Raw genomic sequence first — 21,793 nt, forward strand, 5'->3', positions numbered from 1 at the left:
CTTACTCCCACGACATGGGGCTCAAATAGCCCTAAAGTATCCAAGCATGAGGGATAAATTGGAGCAAGTTGCACCAAACCCACCAACAAAAACTATCCCACCCAAGAGGTGCTAATTGGAGATAGTTCTCATTGGGCCCATTGAAAAATCACTTCTCTCTCTCTCCATCAAGTGCATTTATTGTCAATCTAACCCTGTCATCCAATCACCTCTTTGGCTACAGTTAGTTCAGGGTTAGTCATGAGTTAGTCTAACCTCTAGCTAGGTTAGAGTATCCAAACAGGAGCAGTATAGGACATGCAAGTTGCTCAAAGCATACAGTCAAATTCATACGTGAAAGGATCTTTTTTTAACAGAACGTGAAAGGATCTTCGAATGATATAATTTTCAAATTATATAAAATCTTATCAATAGTCAAAGGCATCCAGGAAGAATACATTAGGCCCTATATAAAATCTTATCAATAGTCAAAACCAAGCGTTACTACTACACCAAACAAGTTCAAAACGAGAGACTGGACCCACCCACGGCACGGCACGCCTGTCTCGTTTGGTCCGTCGGTCAAAGAGCTTCCTCTTCTTGGCATAACAATAGAGTACAGTAAATTTTTTAGAATGCTCTTGGCATGTCGCTAACATGCGATGAGTGAACCGACCTCAATAGACGGCAAAAACGCCAGCCCGCCGCACTTTGAGAGAGACGAGGAGCGGGACAAGAAATATGGTGATAGCGTGGGTTGGCCATGTACAGTATGATGTAACTACACTGGACTGCCATGTTTCGTACTCTTCCGGTCTACTATGGAGATGATTGGTTGATTTTATATCGCTGAATAATATAAAATACTATGAGTGCACACGCTCCACCATGAGGTCCCTTGCTCCTTCTCGGTCATCGGGCATGCATGTAATGCTATTAATTATCAAATAAACATTCTTGTTTCTTGACATATCAACCAATAAGAGATGTGGGTGTGCATATGTTTAATGACTCGAGACTACCAAACACGACATGCAGTGGTTAGTTCATTGCATGTAATGCTATTAATTAGCAAATAAACATTAAGTTCTCTTGTTTTTTCCTCCTTCTTGGTCACGGTGCACAACCAAAGATGACTTATTCACCTAGATGGAGGGAGAAATATAAAATATTATGAGTGCAGACGCTGTACCGTGAGGTTCCTTGCTCCTTCTCAGTCGTCGGGAATCTATGAGGATGTTTGGTTCATGGCCACACCATGTAGAATCTATGAGGTGAGTGTTTGGTTCAAGCCACACCTTAGTCAAGCCACAGTTGGACCCCACATGGAATACACACAAAAAATAAGGCAAGATTCCCTTAGGCTTGCCAACTTGTGGCTCTCATTTGGATGAACTAACCTTAGGCAAGCTTGGAAAAGATGTGTGGCAAAGTGTGGCAATGCTAGGCTTAGAACCAAATAGCCCCTTTGCCACAACTAACCTTAGGCAAAGTGTGTCTGCCACAAAAAGTGTGGCTATGGCCACCACAAGTGTGACAATATTTGGCAAAAAATTGAGCCTATGCCATGTGGACCATATAACTAGAGAAGTGTGTCAAGCCACAAGTGTGGCAACGAACCAAACACATGTCTAAGATGTTGTGGCATGACTAAGGTTAGACGTGGCAACCTTAGGTTGGCAACCAAACAGGCCCTATGTTCTTCCACTCTTTTTTTACGTGAGCTTTGTTCATCCTTTTGCCAACACGCGGGACATCTAGCATCAAGGTGCACGTGTCATGCAAGAAAATGGAGATAAGCAGTGCATAAGTGAGTGATGCACTTCGATGGCACCTAGTACTACACAATATTTTTTCTCCTCGATGGCACATGAATAATGCACGTACTCAATGACGGAGCACGGGATGGTAGCCATGGACATGGTCGGCCCTTTTTGGAGAGAGTACTGAATAACTTTGATGTGTCCTGTCAACTCGTAGAACGACGAGCTCCCTCGCCAACGCGTGCGCGGTGGCTCGCGGCACGAGGACAAACTTTTGCTTACAAGCGGTGGACGTGCAACAGTTCATTTGGTGTTAGATTGCCAGAAGTACTACTGTAGCACCATCATTATTGTTCGACTTCCGGAAGAGGAGAAGAGCCAAGCGCAAGGTCACCTACTAACCTAGTACTACTACTAGTATAGCCAAAGTTGGTACACCTTTTTAGAGCATGGTTAATTAATATAGGCGGATCTTGGAGCGGCACATCATTAAAAGAGTGCTCTTGCAGCAGCAAGTACTCTCTACGTAAAGAAAAATGAAGGATTGGAGTGGCATGTCCACTTGAATCCCATAGCATTAACATGGTGTTCCCCTAAAAAACCAGAGTGTTCGACACAAGAAAAACAAAGGAAGTGAAAAAAAAGTTGGGTGGATGCTAGATTGCCGATTAACACATGATTACATGGGAAAAATCTTATAGCATTCTGTCATATGAATCAAATGACCAATGTAGGTAGCACGGTGCTGCCTCTCATCGACCTCCTCTGCAGTAGTTTTCTTCTAGTAGTGGTGGAGCTTAGGCCAAGGACACAATTGATTTTCAAGTGGGGCTCGATTAACTCAACTATGTCTCCTAGCTGGCAGTGCCCACCTGCAAATGAGTGCCACCATGAGCTGCATGACAATGATAGAGGCTCTGGGAGGACAAGAGGTGGGCGGGCGATGATCCGACGTGGTAGCCCGACGACCCCTTGAGCTTGAAAGGCACCCTCATGATCTCCTCTCCTCATAGGGAAGGTCGAGGTCCATTGGGTACATCTCTGACGACATCCGCGTCTTCCGACGGCGTCGTTGCCATTTCATTAGTGTAAATAATTAGTCAATTCTTAGTCAACAATCAAAACCGCCTAAACTCTAACATGTGAACACTAAAACCGCTCAAGGGGCCGATATACCCGGTTTTAGAGATTTGAGGGTAAAAATCATATTTTTTTGACTTTGGGGGGTTATTTGTCCATCAACTTACATTTGAGGGTGAAAAATATACTTCTTTCAATGGTCCACTAGCAAAGTATTCTTTTTAGATTTATAACATGTGGGACCGAATGTGAGCGAACCAACCTCAATCGATGGCAAAATCGTCTGTCGGACGCACTTTGAGAGAGATGAGGAGCAAGAAGCGATACGGGCTGGTCGTGTCATGCAAGAAAATGGCTGGTCTGATGTTTAAAACTTGTTGTATTATAGTAGAGGTAGATGTAGATGTAGATGTATTGTAGACATAGATGCAGATGTAGATGTACATGTTGAGATGTAGAGATAAGTGAGACTCACCAACGGTCACAACCGTAGGTCGAGTATGTGCACGAATCACCCACAAAAAAAAGGAGTACGTCCATGAAGAGAAAACATGCATGCACGGACGCACATACTATGTGCCTCATTCCCCAACACACGCGCGTGGGTACACGGTGGAGCTCATTTCTGGATGAAGAGGCAGCTCACGTGATAATTTGACGTGTTTGGTAGTCGTTCACTTAGTGGAGGGTCGGGAACCACGCGTGGACGAATCAAAGTTCGACCATGACGCGGTAGCGTGTTTGATTTTAATTTTTTTCTTCAATGGAACTTACGCAGTTTTTTCTTGAATGGCACGTGAATCGTGCACATACTCAATGAAAGAGTACGGGATGGGATGGTAGCCATGGACATGGTCGGCCCTTTTTGGAGACTACTACACTAGTACTTTGATGTACATTTTGAAAAAACTACTACTTTGATGTGTCATGTCAACTCACAGAATGATGAGAAGCTTGCTTACTACGCCCTCTACGTAGCCCACACTTTGTATGGCTAGTTATAGTGGGAGTAACTTCGCGCACTCCAAGAAAATTTTGCTTATGTGGCAAGTAGTTAATGAGAAGTGGTAACATAACATGTCACTGTAAAATAGCATTTCCCAAGACAAGATGAGTCTAGAATCTAATAAATGAAGCCATCTATAACATTATTGTACTATGTTACTTTGCACTATGAAGGTAGTAGCATAGACTAGTGTCATATGCATGAAACTAGTCAGTATGGGAGCACATGATATTTCTCCGTCCGGACCGATCCCAAGTTGGCCTCTCACCTTCTTGGCCCACCAAAAACCCCTCTCCCCTCCCGCGTGTGCTTCCCGCCCAGCGCCAGCTGAGCCCGCCGCTCCACATTGATGGCAAGTCAGGGCGACGCGACATCTCACTGCTTCCGCCCGCTGCGCGCCAACCGAGGGCACCGCCCGCTGCACGCCCGGTATTTCAGACTACACAGTGGAGAGTAACTTTAGAGCAAGTACTACAATTAGGTGACATAAGTAGGCTATAAGGATTGAAATATAGTATTTGTGCTTAGTTGAAGGAGAGAGAAGAGAAGCGGGTTGTAAACTTGTAACTGGTTGTAGCACGAGCTCCAACATACTTTGTGAGACAAAAGGTGGGATCATTATTAATGATATAGTATTATACTAAAGGGACTAACTATTGTACTAGCAGGCTATTAGGTTGGTTCTAGATGATGTGTCAACTTCATATAGCCGGATGTTGGCTATACTATTAACCATGCTCTAAGTGTGGTGTGAGTGGGACTGAAGTTTAGTCACATGCTGCTAGGTGAGTGTGAGTTGCACCACTTTATAATGTGATCTATTCTCGCATTTGCATGAGCATGATAATAGGAGACCTACACGCGTGCTCTTCGGGAATGAGCCTGTCCAAGGACAAAAGCTATGCATGTGGTCTATATTTTTGTTGGTCGGAAAATTCATTAAGTCATTAATTAATAATTAACGGACGCCTTAATTACTCAGACGTTTCTGATTCTTTAGGATAGTAGGGCTATTATTCACTTGGACTTGAGGTTTGGGCCAAAGGCCTACTATTATACTTGGCCTTACTCGCACGACCGACCTGACAGGCTCTACCCTAGACGCTGATGTATCATATGGTTTCGCACCGTTCTAGATCTTAGCATCGCCACGCAATTCTTCTCCATCCCTCCTTCCGGCACGCACCACGAGAAGGGACAGCAGTCCTCCGAACCCTGCCTTTCGTGATCCTGTACGGGAGAGGGGCAATCAGGTTTTTAGGGAGCACACTCATGTGACTGCTACTAGCGATGACTTCCTCAATGACAGCCTTCTTCCCCGACTTCGGTAACCTCTTCATCAACGACATGAGTGACAACATCAACCACATCAGTTCTGCTCCCGTTGTACAGTATGTGATTCTGTCCTCCTAGTTTAGTCCGCATCATTACTTTGATCTTTCCAATTGTCGTCATGGTCTATTTACTGTTGATTCGGATTAAATCTCATAGTAAATTGCTCATATATTCAACAATCCAATCCAAAAACCTGATTATAGGGAATTTACTCCGAGTGGTTTTGCTGCGCTTTTGAAGCCGCCTATTTTTAAGGGGGTGCAATATAAAAGGTGGCACACAAGTGAAGTATATTGGTTTCAAATCATGTACTGCTATGATGCCACTAAGGGTAAGCCTGAGGGTGATCTTAATCCTACACAGCAGGAAGCTTTTGAGAACATGGATACCCTCTTCAAAGCCGCCCTGCTGAGTGTTCTTGACGATTCCATTGTGGATTCATATATGTCGTTTGATAGTGGCAAAGACATGTGGGTTGCGCTCGAGTCCATGTTTGGGGCCTCGGGCACTGGCAACGAGCTGTACATCATGGAGCAATTCTGTGACTACTAGATGACTGATAAGCGCTTTGTTGTTCAGCAGACTCATGAGATACAGTCACTCGCTAAGGAACTTGAGTACTTTATGTGTGTGTTGCCAGACAAATTTGTTGTTGTGACCATCATTGCCAAGCTTCCACCTTTGTGGAACAATTTTGCTACTTCTCTGAAAAACAAGAGACATGAGTTTTCTGTTTCGGATCTCATTAGCACTCCTGTTTTTGAAGAGAAGGCAAGAGCTAAAGACACACGTACTCGGGTCACTGAGGGAGCTTCTAGTGCCCACATGGTACACGAGAAGAACTTCCAGCCCAACCAGCCCCAAAACAACAAGAACAAATCTCAGGGGAAAGGAAAGTTTGATGCAAAGAACAAGCTGTCACATTCTACCAACTTCAAGAAGAATTCTTATAACGGGAAGGGACACAAACCCCAATTTTGGTAGCACCGCACAAAATTATATGGCTGCATCTACCTGCTGTCAGCTAAGCTCATAGTGCTCCAGGTATTCCTACATACGTAACTAGGTACAATGACCACCGCAAGATGAAATAAGCTTATTCGTACGTTGACTTGCTGATTGTAGTGGGGAACGATCATATCATGTGTGGAGGAGCAAACAAGCAGTGCAGCCAAAGGTGGAAATCAACTAAGGACTTATGAAATTATATATAATCTTCCTCAAGCAGGTTAGTATCCCTTCGTCCAGATGATCGTGTTTTGTCATGCCGCGCTATTGATATGTGCTACTGTTTTGCAACACCGTTTAAGTATAGCTATTGTTTTCCTATCTTTTCAGATTATGGACAATGAAGATGATTTCAGGGGAACTGCACAATATGGACTAATGTTGAGTCATCTCTATTGCCTCATGTGTTTGCTACAAATGTGTCAGCATCAATTGCAAGATGAGGCAGCTAGCTAGCTGTGGAGTTGCCAACATGCTCAAAGTGCTCGCAACATTGAGAAGAAACAACCATGCCCATGAAATTAATGCGTGCGCAGGGAGGCCCTTTGCTCAGAGAAGCATCGACTGATTTTCTTTATTTTCACAACTTCTCACAACTTTGTATTGGTTATAGTATGGTGAATCATTGAGATGCATAAACATGATGAACTTTTGTTCTTCTGAATGTTAGTATGCATACCGTATCTTCTGAAGCTTAGTTTAATGTGTATGTTGACTAGCATGTGAACCTTCACAATCTAGTAAGTATATTGTAGGCCTGTTATTTGACACCTCACTTTTCCGCGCTACGCGAGCAGTGTGAGTGTCTGCATCCAGTATTGCATCCTCTAACTTGGTGGATGCCAAGTTGAAAAAGGTTACCGATGAGTAACCATAAGCTGGAGGCGTCTCTTTTTTCTTTTGAATGGGCAATAAGCTGGAGAGTGTCTCAGGCTACCTCTAGCACAAGGCCCTCCAGTACAAAACACGGGCAGCCGACTGGGACGATACAAAAGCCTATCCATCTTAAAGACCATTTGTTTTTGTTTTTTGCGAGGAGAAACCCATATTTCTTGAAGAGGGGGCGATCCTAGAAAAACCCTTCGTCCTCCTCGCTTCCACTTATACTGCAACTCACTCTCCCGCTTCCGTCTCACCCCAATTCCCCCCGCTCCCCATCTTCCTCACTCGTCTAGAAAACCCCCGCTCACCTTCTTCCTCACTCGTACAGAAAACACCTACTCCTCTTCTTCGACTCATACAGAAACCCCTGCCCTCCTTCTTCCCCACTCACACTGTCACTAGGCTCGTCTCTGGCTACTCTGCTCAAACCCTTGAGCTCGGTGCGATGCCCGCAAGGAAAATGGAATTGGCTGGCCCCAGCGCCAAGAAGATGAGGCTCCCTCAAGCAGCGACGCCGGTCGTAGATCCTGCACCCGGTAGCGTGGGAAGAAGCGGCGAGCCCCCCCCCCACCTGGATCTGAGGAACCGGTAGAATCTCCGATGGATCGCATCAGCGATCTCCCGGACGTCATCCTCGAGGAGATCATCTCGCTTCTCCCCACCAAGGATTGTTGCCGCACATAAGTCCTCTCAACTCGGTGGCACCCGATATGGCGCACCACGCCCCTCAATCTCGACTGTCGTCAGATTTTTGTCCTTCCTGAATTTGATCTCCTCAGAGCCATCGTCTCCTCTCACCAGCAAGGCCCTGCTCAACGCCTCTGCATCCCGACACACTACCTGTTAACCATACCCTGCACGGTGGACGCTTGGCTAACATCCACTGAATTCGGAAAACTCCAGCATTTTGAGTTCTACCATTACCATGAAAGTTTCATACCACGAACACACCAAGAATTTGTGCCCACACCACCGTTGTCCATCTCACGGTTTTCCTCCGCTCTCCACACCGCCACCTTCGCTCGGTGCCATCTACCACACGATCTGGTACAAATGCTTCGACTCCCACTGCTAAAAAAACATTCGTTTGTGGTGGTTTATCTGTCCGAGGCCTCACTGCACAACATCATCCACTCTAGTTGCCCTGCCCTGGAGCGCTTGCTGATTGTTTTGGGAATAGTAATCCCTATCAATTGTCTCCAAATAAAGTCATATCACCTTAAAAGCACTGGAATTTGTTTTGAAGGACAGCAGGTCATCATCAAAGGTGCCCCTTCACTTCAAAGGTTGATCCTTGATGATTGTTATAAACCTTCGCAAATAATTGTCGTCTTTGCGCCAAAACTGGAGACATTTGGTGTAATTCATGATCCATTTAATGATCACAAGAAGTTGGTGTTTGGCTCCTCACTTTTTCAGGTACCGTATATTATCATCTACACATTTGTAATCATAAGCTGCATTTTTCATTTGTGCGCATAAGTTTTATATCATCTTGGAGTACACTTTGTGTACTAATATTATGTTATATGCTTAATGAAGAGTTCGTCCATGGATAGCCTATCAATGCTACTGGATTCTGTCAAGATCTTATATATCGGAATGTTTAGTTTTGATCTGAACATAATTATTGGCTTGCTGCGATGCTTTCGATCTCTGGAGAATTTATATATAAAGCTGATGATTTAATGCAGATTGAAAGCCTGTATATATTGTACTAGAATTAACCGTTCAGTTGTCGCTCTTTTGACATACTCTTTTTTCAGACCTTAACTGTTTTCAATCTTCATGTCTACTTAGGCACTGCTACCACATGGAGAAAAATGTATGACCAATCGGTGGCGTAATAAGTACCAGGATTTTCTCAGTTCTGATGACATCCGTTTGAGGACAATAACGATGGATGGATATGCATCCAACCACGCAAACAGAAGCTTTGTCACATTCTTCCTGTTGAATGTGAGCTTACTATTGTCCATGAGGCTTAAGTTTTTCGTAAAGAGATTTCTCACACACGGACACGTTGAACAGCAAAAAAATAAGTTTGAGGTGGACAAATGGGCTTCTGAACGTGCTCGGCTTCTATTTACAACAACTTGTAGTCATCCTCCAATAATTTGTTTTGCACAGGATGTTGATTTTATGGATCAGACCGATCCATTTGTTTGTGACTGCGAAAAAGAGTGGTTGGGTTATATGTTATTGCCATGTTCAATCTGGGTCTTGTCTAAATTTGATGAACAATTAATCCTTGGGATTTTTGTACTGTTTGTAAGCTTCAGTTACATGTTGTTTCCCTCGTACTCCCCTCCGCCTGCCACTACACTGCCGCACCTTCCACTGCTCCGGTTCATTTCCGTTCGAGGCCTCGCCATCGTTCTCCACCTTGGTTCGCTCGCTGTGCCCGCCGCCGTCTGGCATTGTCAACATGGTCAACAACCGAGAGGAATCAGGAGATGACTGTACGTGGAGAGGCTGACAGTAGGGACCCACCAAGGTCATTGCATTACGCAAGTAGGTGCCTCGTTATTACTCCTACAAGCCAAAAAAATACTCCCTCCTAATTGTTTGACAACTGGTCTCACGCCATTGTCAATGTACTCAATAAACAAGAAAATTACACAATGAGTGGATAACACCAAGGATGCAGCAGCTCGCCCAGTTGTTTTCTAGTTTTAGAGACGGAGCTCAACTGCGCGTTGTGCGGGGGCTATGGCCCGTCTAGCCCACCCTTATGCTTTTATTTAAGCACATGACGAGCCCGGTTGATATCTTTTTTCTTTCTGAAAATGGCTAGCCTAGTTCTTTTTTTTGGAGAATACCTAACCGAGGCCTACTTGCTTTTCTCAGCCATCCTGGGCCACAAATCTTTCAAGACGAGGAGGGATGTAAGTAGTAAGAAATGGGCTTCCCCAGAAAATGCTCTATAAGTTGTAAGAAATGGGTTGTAAATCTTTAAACCAAAGCCAACCGACAATTACATTAAAATATCAAATTTCTTGATTTCTGTACTCTTATAAAGAGAAGAGTTCATGATGATGGTGTGCCTGCCATCCTACAATATCGGCCGTCTGATCTATATCTAACGGATAGGAAGGAAACTATGACAATTTACTCGCACTCCTCTCCACATTTGCAGATACGGCCTTCCCTTGTTCATCCTTTTCTCCCACAAGATAAACTACTCATACAAATGCATCTTCATGTTATGTGCCATGCACAAGCATCTTGCTGGTAAATACTTTAAATTTCATTCATTTTTTGGCGGAGAATTTTTTTGAATTTTATTTTGATATATTTTTTTAAAATTATTTTTAACGTGACTCAAAATTTCATGATTAAAAGAGTTCGGACCCCACCAAAATATGAAAAAATTTGTTGAATTTTTTAGCAGTGCCCAGAATATATGGTCTGTAATGCTAATAAAAAGAATATGAGCTTCAAAATATCCTTAAGAATTAGGAAATGGGTTGTAAATTATAGAAAATAATGGCTAATGGTCTGTATGTTGTTTTCCACAGATTTGGAGGCGGACTTCTGGGCCTACTAGGTTGATGATGACGTTGTCCTAAAAAAATTTGATGCATACGCAAGGCTTTGTCAACTTCGTCAACACAGAGCAGTGACTGTTGGATGTCCATCCAACAGTCGCCGTGCTTCTTCAATCTCTGATCTTTCTGCTCTAGCCGCCCAAACCAGCACCGGCGGGACTGCCTGGTCCCTCCTACCGTGGCTGGCTGTGCTGCCGCCAGGCCATCCCTCTACCCACCCGCACATCCTGTTATTTTCCGGCGACGTCAGCCTCACCCCGCAACCGACCAGTCAGCCCTCGTACTCCCCTCAGCGTGGGCATCCACTGTCACGTCTTCCCTGCCTCAGTGTCGTTCCCTTCCTAGGCCTCATCGCCGTCCACCGCCCTGGTGCTCTCGACGCGGCGTGGTCAATGTGGTCAACGAACGACATCCATTAGAAGTGGACGGTACATGGAGAGGCTGACAGCTGGGTCCATAGCCGCACACAAGGAAATGTCTCGTTATTACGCGCAAAATAATGATTCCTCCACCTGACAGCTGGGACCCACCGGAAGGGCCTCTGTATTTCATGAAAAACACATTCCCCCCGCTGACAGCTCGGACCCACCAGCTATATCTTCGCACACAAGGAAGTGCCTCCTTATTACGCACAAAAATGAATACTCCCCCTGCTAGTTGCGACCCACCATAGTGTGAGGCTGACTTGTGGGCCTACTAAGTTGACGGGGGCGGAGGGCTTTGTCAACTTAGTCAATCTGAACGATTCTAGCTCCAGTGATCGTACGATGTCCATCCAACAGCCGTAGTGCTTCTTCAACCTCTGGTCTTCTTGCTCCAGCCGCCCAAACTAGCGCTGGTCGTGTCGCATGCTCCTGCCTCCCGTAGCCGGCTATCCTGCCGCGGAGGCCTCACCGCCCCTACTATTCCCACCGCTGCCAGGCCTTGCGGCGATGGCAGCCTCACACCGCAGCCGAACCAGTGAACCCTCATACTCCTCTCTGTGTGGGCGTCCACTATCGCGTCTTCCTCGGCTCCGCGGCGTCCCCTTCCTAGGCATTGCCATCGTCCACCGCCCTAGTGCTCTCGGAGCGGCACGGTCAACGTGGTCAAGGAATGAGTTCCATCAAAAGAGTACTGTACGTGTAGAGGCTGACAGCTGGGTCCACGGCCACAGCAAGGAAGTGGCTCCTTATTATGCGGAAAATAATGATTCATCCACCTGACAGTAGGGACCCACCGGACGGGCCACCGTATTTCATGAAAAAAACGTTCCCCCCTGACTGCTGGGACCCACCAGCTACATCTTCGCGCGCAAGGAAGTGCCTGACAGTCGGGACCCACTTGGTTGAAGTGTACGTAGCGTTGTCATTCTAGTCGCGAACGTGTACATACATATGATTGGTTGGTCTGCAGGCTGCAGCGATGAACCGTGGCCATGTGAGGAAGGGCATGTGTCATAGTATAGGCACACACGTGTCGTAGTAGAGGCATGCACGTAGCATGTACATGTACATACAGCCAGGGTGCAATAAAGTAAATACGGCCACGTACGTACATACGGGCGGGGTCTCGAACGCCTACTCGCGCATACGTACAACCAGGGCTCGTGTACATGGCTGGGTCGGAATGGAGAAACTGTGCTGTCCTGTTCATCGAGAGCCAGCCGGCTTGGACAGAACAGCCGATCGAAATGAGGCTTGGCGTACCGCATAACGGAGGAAATGGTATTGTGTTCGATCGGCCACGGTTGAAACGGGATCTTGTTCGTCGGGAGGGGTCTGGCATACCGCCAAACGGAGGAAACAGACTTGTGTTGGAGCGCTACGGTCGAAATGGGGGTCCTATTCATCAGGAGGGGTGTGGTGTACCGCAAAGAGGGACTCCATGAGATACTGTTCATCTCCACCGTCGACCTCCTCCAGCCTCCACGGGCTATTGTTCATCCACTGTTGACCTCCTCAAGCCTCCACCTACGACTGTTCATCCACAGGCTCCTGTTCATCCAGCCTCCACCGCTCCCCCACCAGCTACTGTTCAACCAGCCCTCTCCATAGGGTCCTGTTCAACCACCCCTCCATGGGCTACTGTTCACCCAGCCATCCATCGGCTACTGTTCAACCAGTCCTCCATGGGGTCCTGTTCATCCAGCCCTCCACGGGGTCCTATTCATCCAGCCCTCCACGGGGTCCTGTTCATCCACTCCCAACCGGCTCGATCGATCGGGGTCCTGTTCATCCAACCCCCCCACCGGGAACTGTTCATCCACCTCCCCCCCAACAATGCTCACTGTTCATCAAGGGAAGGAGGCATGAGGGTTCGATCGGCTTCAGTTAGCAACAGTACCAAAGGAATCGCTCGATGGGTTCAGTTAATAGCTAGATCGATCGATCACTCGGGTTTAGTAATGCATAGCCTGCAGTGCAATCGCTCGGGTTCAATAGGCGAACGCCTCGCTCGGGTTCAGTTCGAGCCCAACGCCTCGCACCCACGTGTGTACGTGTACAAAAGAAACACGTACCGCTCGGTCCCCGACTACCTACCGTAACTGGGAACTACCCGATATTTTCCTCGCCCTCGCTTCTACCATGGTTTTTCCCATCATGGACGTCCCAAAGAATGTCATGCAGCTGCGTCTCCACCCCGCCCAGGACGAAAATCCCATTTTTCTTTCATGATTTTTTGTCATAGAAGTAGGAGCCCACCACATCTATGATGATACCGGGTTTTTCCACAATTATCATCATAGAAGTGTCATAAGCATGACAGAAAAAATTGTTTGGCCCAAAATGTCATGGATGTGTCCTTTTTTGTAGTGAGACAACCTATTTTGTTGCTAAGTTTAATTTGGTCAAGAAAAGTTAAAAATTCTTAGTTGCCTATTCACCCCCTCTAGTCAACCATATCAATCCTTTCAATTGGTATCAGAGCCTCATCTCTTTATTAAGGACTTTGTTGTCCCAAGAGTATGGTTGACACCACAAACGAGGTGGAGGAGCACCCCGGTGTGAGTCCCACTTTGTCTGCGGCCGATGGGGGATCCTCGATCTCTTTGAGGAGTTCAATGTGGCCTTGGACACATTGAAAACCTCCATGACGACTGAGGTCAAAGGCATGCTTAAGAATTTTCTTGATGGTCTTAAATTATCCACCGCATCGTTGGAAGTGGTCGATCCCACTAACAAGGTGACGGATGCTAACTCCAACAAGGGGGGAGCTACTAGTGATCAAGTTCCTTTGACTAGTGGTAGAAGTGGGAATGGCATCTTTGCGCTTGTTGAACCTCCACTTACTTATGGGGGACCAGTTCCCTCCACGCATATGAATCATGTTGGTCCTCCTCCTAAGCTTGTGAAAAGTGAGGATTTTGCATCTTGGGTGTATCGCTTTTAATGTCATTTTAATCATAGTTCTACTAATCTTTGGAGAATTATTGAGCAAGGTTTCTACCCGCATGACCCAAGCAACTTCACTCCTAGAGAAGTCGCAGATGATCAATTCAACGAGTCTGCTCTCTTCATTCTCCAAGAAGCAATTCCACCCGAAGATATTGCGCACCTCCAACCTTTCACCATGGCCAAGGAAGCATGGCAACATGTTGTGTCCATTTACAAGGGAAGCGCAAGCATTCAATGCTCAAACTTTGAAGTGGTGCAAGATGAAGCCGATGAGTTTGTAATGATTGAAGCTGAAGAACCTCGAGAGCTTTACCGGAGATTAACCACTCTCGCGGTCTCACTCTGAGATCATGGGAGCAGGGATACGGATGACAATTGGATAAAAAAGCGCAACTTTCTCAAGGCCATGATGCCTTACCATAAGGCCATGTCCACCGTCATCCGTCAAAGGCCGGACTTTCATGCCTTGTCCTCAAGTGAAGTGTTGGATGAGTTCGTTGCAATGAGGATCTTGGACAAGACCATTGACAATGCAGTGTTGCATTCTCAACGATCAAAGAAGCCCAACCTTGCTTTGAAGGCCAAGGCCAGTGTGGAAGAAGAGGGTGAAGAGGAAGAAGAGGAGTGTTTCCCCGAAGATACCAAATATGCTTATCACGAGCACATGGCTCTTGCTTCACGACAATTTTGAAGCAAGAAGAACTCAAGGCCCAACTTCAACAAGGACAACTCAAGTGGCGCCAAGGGCAAGCAACGTGTGAGGACATGCTATAATTGTGGCAATGTGAGCCACTTTGTTGCGGATTTCCCATACGAGAAGAGGGAAGACAATGGTGGCAAGCTTATCCAAAAAGACAAGGCCAAGTCCTTCCCTAATAAGAACAACTTCACTAAGAAGACTCCTCCCAAGGGGTTGGTGGCACAAGAAGAGTACAATGAGGATGATGATGATGAAGATGGTTACATGGTTGCCAGGGCCTCCATTGCCATTGCAACAACTCCACGGGTGTCCCTCTTCGACTCACCCAACAAGAACATCACCGCCTAGTGCCTCATGGCCAAAGCCACCAACAAGGTAACCCCCAACATCAAAACTACCATCACTACTAATCCTTCCTTGACGGATTGCATTGATGAAAGTGAGGGGCGAAGGAGGAGGAAAATGAATTTGAGTCTTTTATGAGTAAGCTCAAGGGTAAATCCAAGAAGCACTTTGTTGCTCTGTTGGAAAAACTTGGTGAAGCCAATGACATGATAGAGGCTCATGAAGAAACAATATCTAAGATGGAAGGGCATAGATATGACTATGCCAATGAGATATCAGGTCTCTCTAATGCTCTTGAGGAAGAGTGTGGTCATCGTTTGGCTCTTAAGGAGTCATACAATGATGATCATGCTAAAATAAATAAAAATCTTGATCATGCTCTTGTTGTATCTGGTGTACTCAATTCCGAGAAGGCCAAACTTGGGGTTGGCCATGCTAGACTCAAAGAGGAGTTTGATATACTTGACAAGGCTCACGAGGCCTTGAAGAGTGCTCATGCTAGCCTCAGAGAGTCTCATGAACAACTCCAAGTGAAGCTAACCAAGGAGAAAGACACATTTGCTCATATGGTTTTAATTGATAATGCAAATGCTACTAACCCGTGTTGTGAGCATGTGCATCTTGTGGAGGAGAATGCCAAGTTGAAGCAGCAACTTGAGAAAGGCCTTGTGTCTTTCATACAAGGTGAGAAGAACCTCAACGACCTTTTGAGCAATCAAAAGGAAGTTGTGGTCAAGGAGGGAATTGGGTTTGCACCCAAGTCCACGAATAAGAAGAAGAATGACAAGGCCAAACGACCTCCTCCTCTCAAGCAAACTTTTGTGAATGAGGTAGAGGGTGCTTCTAAAGAGAAGAAGAACAATGTGAAGGGTGGTGGTGTCAAGAAGGGCAATGCCACTCCTTCCAACAAAGCCAGCGACTTTAACCCTTCTTATGTATTATGCCGCGCTAGTGATGGGAATGTTTATGCCAAATTTGTTGGTTCTCCTTATGAGTACATTGAATGGTCTATTTAGGTTCCTAAGACCCTTGTTACTAACATAAAAGGACCCATTACAAAATGGGTACCTAAACCAAGCATTGATCTCTTGTAGGTGTTTGCTTCTGGTGGGGGATCATGATTGCTCGATAGTGGAGCCGCAAATCATATGACCGGAAGAAAGGACTTGATGGTGGACGCCCACAAGGTTTCATCTATGCCCACTAATATCGAGTGGGTGATGCCTCATCTTCTAAGGTATTGGGTCTTGGCAAGGTTGTCATTTCTCATGATCTCATGATCGAGAAAGTCATGCTTGTTGAGTCCCTTGCATACAACTTACTTTCCGTTAATCAACTTGCACTCATGGGCTTTGCCACTTTCTTTGATATTGATATTATGGACCTCTTGTGGAGCAAGACTCTTAAAGTAGCCTTTGTTGGGCATGTCGAGAACGGTCTTTATGTGATTAATTTTTTGGAGCGACCCACTAAGACCGCGACATGCCTAATGGCTAAAGTTGATGTGGGATGGCTTTGGCATCGCCGTTTAGCCCACGTCAATATGATATCTTTGCAAAGTATTCTCAAGGGGGACCATTTCCGTGGACTAACAAATGTTAGTTTTGCCAAAGATCGTGCTTGCAGTGCTTGTATCGAAGGAAAGCTACATGAGAAGGCTCACCCACCCACGACTATCATCTAATTGAAGAGGCCCTTGGAGCTCCTTCACATGGATCTCTTTGGGCCTCCATCCTTTGATAGTATTGGGGGTAGAAAGTATTGCTTGGTGATTGTGGACGATTATTCAAGATACACTTGGGTATATTTCTTCAAGGAGAAGAGTGAGACCCAACAAACCGTCATCGAATTTGCAAATGAAGATCAACGTCAACACAATGCAATGATATAGACGATAAGAAGTGACAACTGCACCAAGTTCAAGAACTACACCTTGGATGAGTTTCTTAGTGATGAGGGGATCAAGCATCAATATTTGGCACCTTACACCCCTCAACAAAATGGCGTAGCGGAGAGGAAGAACTGGACTTTGATGAACGCGGCAAGAACCATGATGGCGGAGTTCAAGTCTCCATACAACTTTTGGGCCGAAGCCATCAACACCGCTTGTCATGCATCCAATCGGCTCTATCTACACAAAGGCTTGAACAAGACACCATATGAGATACTCACCGGAAACAAGCCCAACGGTAACCCACAAGTATAGGGGATCGTTTGTAGCCTTCTTCGGTAAATAAGAGTGTCTAACCCAACGAGGAGCTAAAGGAAGAAAAATATTCCCTCAAGTTCTATCGACCACCGATACAACTCTATACCGGAAACAAGTATAAAATTATTGTGCAAGGATAAAACTACGATTACTTTGCGAGTATAAAACTACGAATAATTTGCAAGGTAACAAAAGTGGATAGCTTTTGTCAACAAGAAAGTCATTTTTCCCTCGGCAATCGATAACAAGTACCGGTAATCATTCTTGCAATTTTACATGAGGGAGAGGCATGAGCTGACATACTTTCTCTACTTGGATCATATGCACTTATGATTGGACCCCTAGCAAGCATCTGCAACTACTAAAGATCATTAAGGTCATGAAACCCAACCATAGCATTAAGTAGCAAGTCCTCTTTACTCCCATACGACATAACCCACTTATCCGCGTTTAGGCTACTGTCACCCCCGCAACACTAACAATAAGCAAACCATGAACATATTGCAACATCCTATAGCGGGGGGCCCTAACATTTTCATGAGACGGTGGGCACTGTAGGACAGAACCATAAATAAAATATACAATCATACCAACCAAGATCATGATTAACCCATAGGAGAAAACAGATCTACTCAAACATCATAGGATAACCATAGATCATTGCGAAATAATATATGGAGTTGAGCACCATCTTTAAGTAGAGATTACAGCGAGGATAAGGGGTGTTACACCGCTACACAGAGGGGGAGAAAGTTGGTGTTGGCGGTAGCAAGATTGTTTACGTAGATTGCCCCGGCGGCACTCCGGCGCCACCGGGAGAGAGGGGGAGAGAGCCCCCTCCTTATTCTTCTTCCTTGGCCTTCCCCCCTAGATGGGAGGAGGGTTCCCCCTCTAGTCCATGGTGGCAGAGGGGCGGGAGCCCCTCCGAGATTGGAGATCCCTCTCTGTTCTCTTCTGTTTTGCATTCCCTAGATCTGGCCGAAAACCATTTCTTATATTCCGGGAGATCTGTAACTCCGATTGCGCTGAGATTTTAACATGATTTTTTGGATATAAGCTTCCTTGCACCTGAATTAGAGCTCCAACCGAAGTTCGAGGAGGGCACAACCCACCACCACACGCCAGGGGCATGGGGAAAGCTCTGGTGTCTTGTGGGCTGTGTGGGCCTCCGTTTGTGGTGATTCCAACTCCCAAAAATCACATATATTCCAAAATAATTGTCCATAAAATTTTATTGCATTTGGACTTCATTTGATATGGATTTTCTGCGAGACAAAAACCATGCAAATAATAGGAACTAGCACTAGGCACTGGATCAATAGGTTAGTCCAAATAAATCATATAAAATGTTGCCAAAAGTATGTGAATGTTGTATAATATTGGCATGAAACAATCAAAAGTTATAGATATGACGGAGACGTATCTGCATCCCCAAGCTCAATTCATGTTCGTCCTCAAGTAGGTAAATGATAAAAAAGATAATTTTTGATGTGGAATGCTACCTAGCATAAACTTGATCATATATCTAATCATGGCATGAATATTAAGACATAAGTGATTCAAAGAAATAGTCTATAATTTGACATAAAGACATCAATACTCAGGCATCCCAACAAACAATCATATCTTTCCAAATATCAACGCCAAAGAAAGTTATCCCTACAAAATCATATAGTCTTGTCATGCTTTGTCTTCTTAACACAAAGTATTTATCATGCACAACCCCGGTGACAAGCCGAGCAATTGGTTCATACTTTTTAACACGCTTCATCTTTTTCAACTCTCACGCAATACACGAGTGCAAGCCATGGATATAGAACTGCAGGTGTAATAGAGTATGATGATAGGGGTAAATATAGAGAAGACAAAAAAGTAAGAAAGTCTCACATTGACGCGGCTAACCAATGGGCTATGGAGATGCCCATCAATCGATATCAATGCGAGGAGTAGGGATTGCCATGCAACGAATGCACTAAGAGCTATAAGTGTATGAAAGCTCAGTATGAAAACTAAGTGGGTGTGCATCTAATCCTATAATTAAAAATTCCCACTAGTTTATGAAAGTGACAACATAGGAGACTCTCCATATGAAAAACATGGTGCTACTTTGAAGCACAAGTGTGGTAAGGAATACGAACAATTCCCCTTCTCTCTTTGTTTATTTCTTTTTTCTTTCTTTCTTTCTTTTCTTTCTTTTCTTTCTTTTTTTCTTTTTTTCTTTCATTGTCCGGAGTCTCATCCCGACTTGTGGGGGAACCATAGTCTCCATCATCCTTTCCGCACTGGGGCACTACTCTAAAAATGAATAATGATGATCATCACACTTCTATTTACTTATAACTCAAAAGAAATAAAAATTATAACTCGATACATACGACAAAGTATGACTCTATATGAATGCCTCTGGCATGTACCAGGATGTGCATTGATCTAGCGTAACATGTATGAAAAATGATGAACAATGGCTGAGCCACAAATACTATGCTATATGATCATGCAAAGCAATATGACAATGAATGGTCAAGTCATCAAAGGGAAGCGGTGGAAGTTGCATGGCAATATATCTCGGAATGGCCATGGAAAAGCCATAATAGGTAGGTACGGTGGCTGTTTTGAGGAAGATATAATAAGGTTTATGTGTGATAGAGAGTATCATATCACGGGGTTTGGATGCACCTGCAAAGTTTGCACCACGTCTCGATGTGAGAAAGGGCAATGCACGGTACCGTAGAGGCTAGCAAATTGCAGAAAGGTAAGAGTGTGTATAATCCATGGAATCACATTAGTCATAAAGAACTCATATAGTTATTGCAAAAGGTTATTAGCACTCGAAGCAAATTACTACTACGCATGCCCCTAGGGGGATAGACTCATAAGGAAGACAATCAATAATAAATCATGCTCCAACTTCATAGCATAATGAGAGACTATACGTGCATGCTTAGGGAATCACTAACCTTAACACCAATATTCTTAGTAAACACAACCATTTACTAGTATCTCCCACATATTCCATCTATATATCGCAAAACTATTGCAAGGAATCAAACATATCATATTCAGTGATCCATAAGTTTTATGTAGGATTTTATGACTAACCATGCAATTGACCAATTCATCTTCACTCTCTATACAGATCTAAGTGAAGAATGAGAGTATAATTATTTCTACAAAAGATCATGCTCTAATAAATATAAGTGAAGCAAAAGAGCATTCTTCAAACAATGGTCTTCTATGTGAAGAGAAACAGGCAATCCAAACTTCAAATGATATAAGTGAAGCACATGAAGCATTCTATAAAGCCACACTCAAAAGATATAAGTGAAGTGCAATGAGAATTCTATAAATCAACCATGGAATATCTCATACCAGAATGGTGCTTAAAAGAAAAAACAAAAATAAAAACAAAAGACGCTCCAAGATTTGCACATATCACATGAACGAAAAAAAGACGAAAACAAACCGATACTTGTTGAAGAAAGATGGGATGCCTTCTGGGGCATCCCCAAGCTTAGATGCTTGAGTCTCCTTGAATATTTACTTGGGTGCCTTGGGAATCCCCAAGCTTGATCTCTTGCCTCTCCTCCTCCTCATACCGAGACCTCCTCGATCTTTGATCACTTCATCCACACAAAACTCAACAGAAAGCTTAGTAAGGTCCGTTAGTATAATAAAGAAAATCACTACTCTAAGTACTGATATTTTGTTTTTTCATTGTAGCTACTATAATATAACTTTTCCATGGCTTATACTACCGATAGAATCGATAGTTTCATCAAAACAAGCAAAACAATGCATCAAAAATAGAATATGTCTTAAACAGGATAGTCTGTAGTAATATGAAAATTCACCATGCTTCTGGTACTCCAAAAAATTGAAAAAATTAGGAAAAAAATATTTTGTATAGCAAGACTTTTCAAAACGTTTTAGAAGCTTTCAACGTTCCAATAAAAATGTAAAATTGAGCACTACAGCCAAAGTTTCTGTTTTGCACTACACAAACCAACAAGCAATCTAAACATCCTAAAGACAAATATTGGGACATTATTTTATAATAAAATGGAATTGTACAAAGGGATAATTATTTTTGTTGAAAAGTTTTTGCAATTCAAGATTCACAAAGTTTCCAAGGGCATGAACAAAGTTCAAGGCATGCTCCCGCTTCCACGGTGCTCGTCTATCTCACTTTCACTTTTCTTTTTGTGAAGTTTTAAGTTCTCCTCTATATTTTTTTGAAATTTATAAAAGCACTCAACAGGAATAAATGACTCTCTAAAACTTCTGGGTTATCTCCCTGGTAGCACTTTCTTTAAAGCCATTAAGTTAGGCAATAAAGTGCTCATGTAATGGATCCACCCGGATCCCAAGGTATATCAAAGCCAATTTGAATTAGCAATGATTTGGCATTTATTAATGAGCATAAAGCAACATATATTATACAAGTATAACTCTCTTTCTATGCATCGGCATGTCATACAAGAATAATTCATGCACATCAAGTAAAGCCCAATACATACCATAAGAAGTTTCTTGCAATTTTATCATGTTGGAAACATAG

The sequence above is a fragment of the Triticum urartu genome, chromosome 2 (genome assembly GCF_003073215.2).
Source record: "Triticum urartu cultivar G1812 chromosome 2, Tu2.1, whole genome shotgun sequence".
Classification (NCBI taxonomy): Eukaryota; Viridiplantae; Streptophyta; class Magnoliopsida; order Poales; family Poaceae; genus Triticum; species Triticum urartu.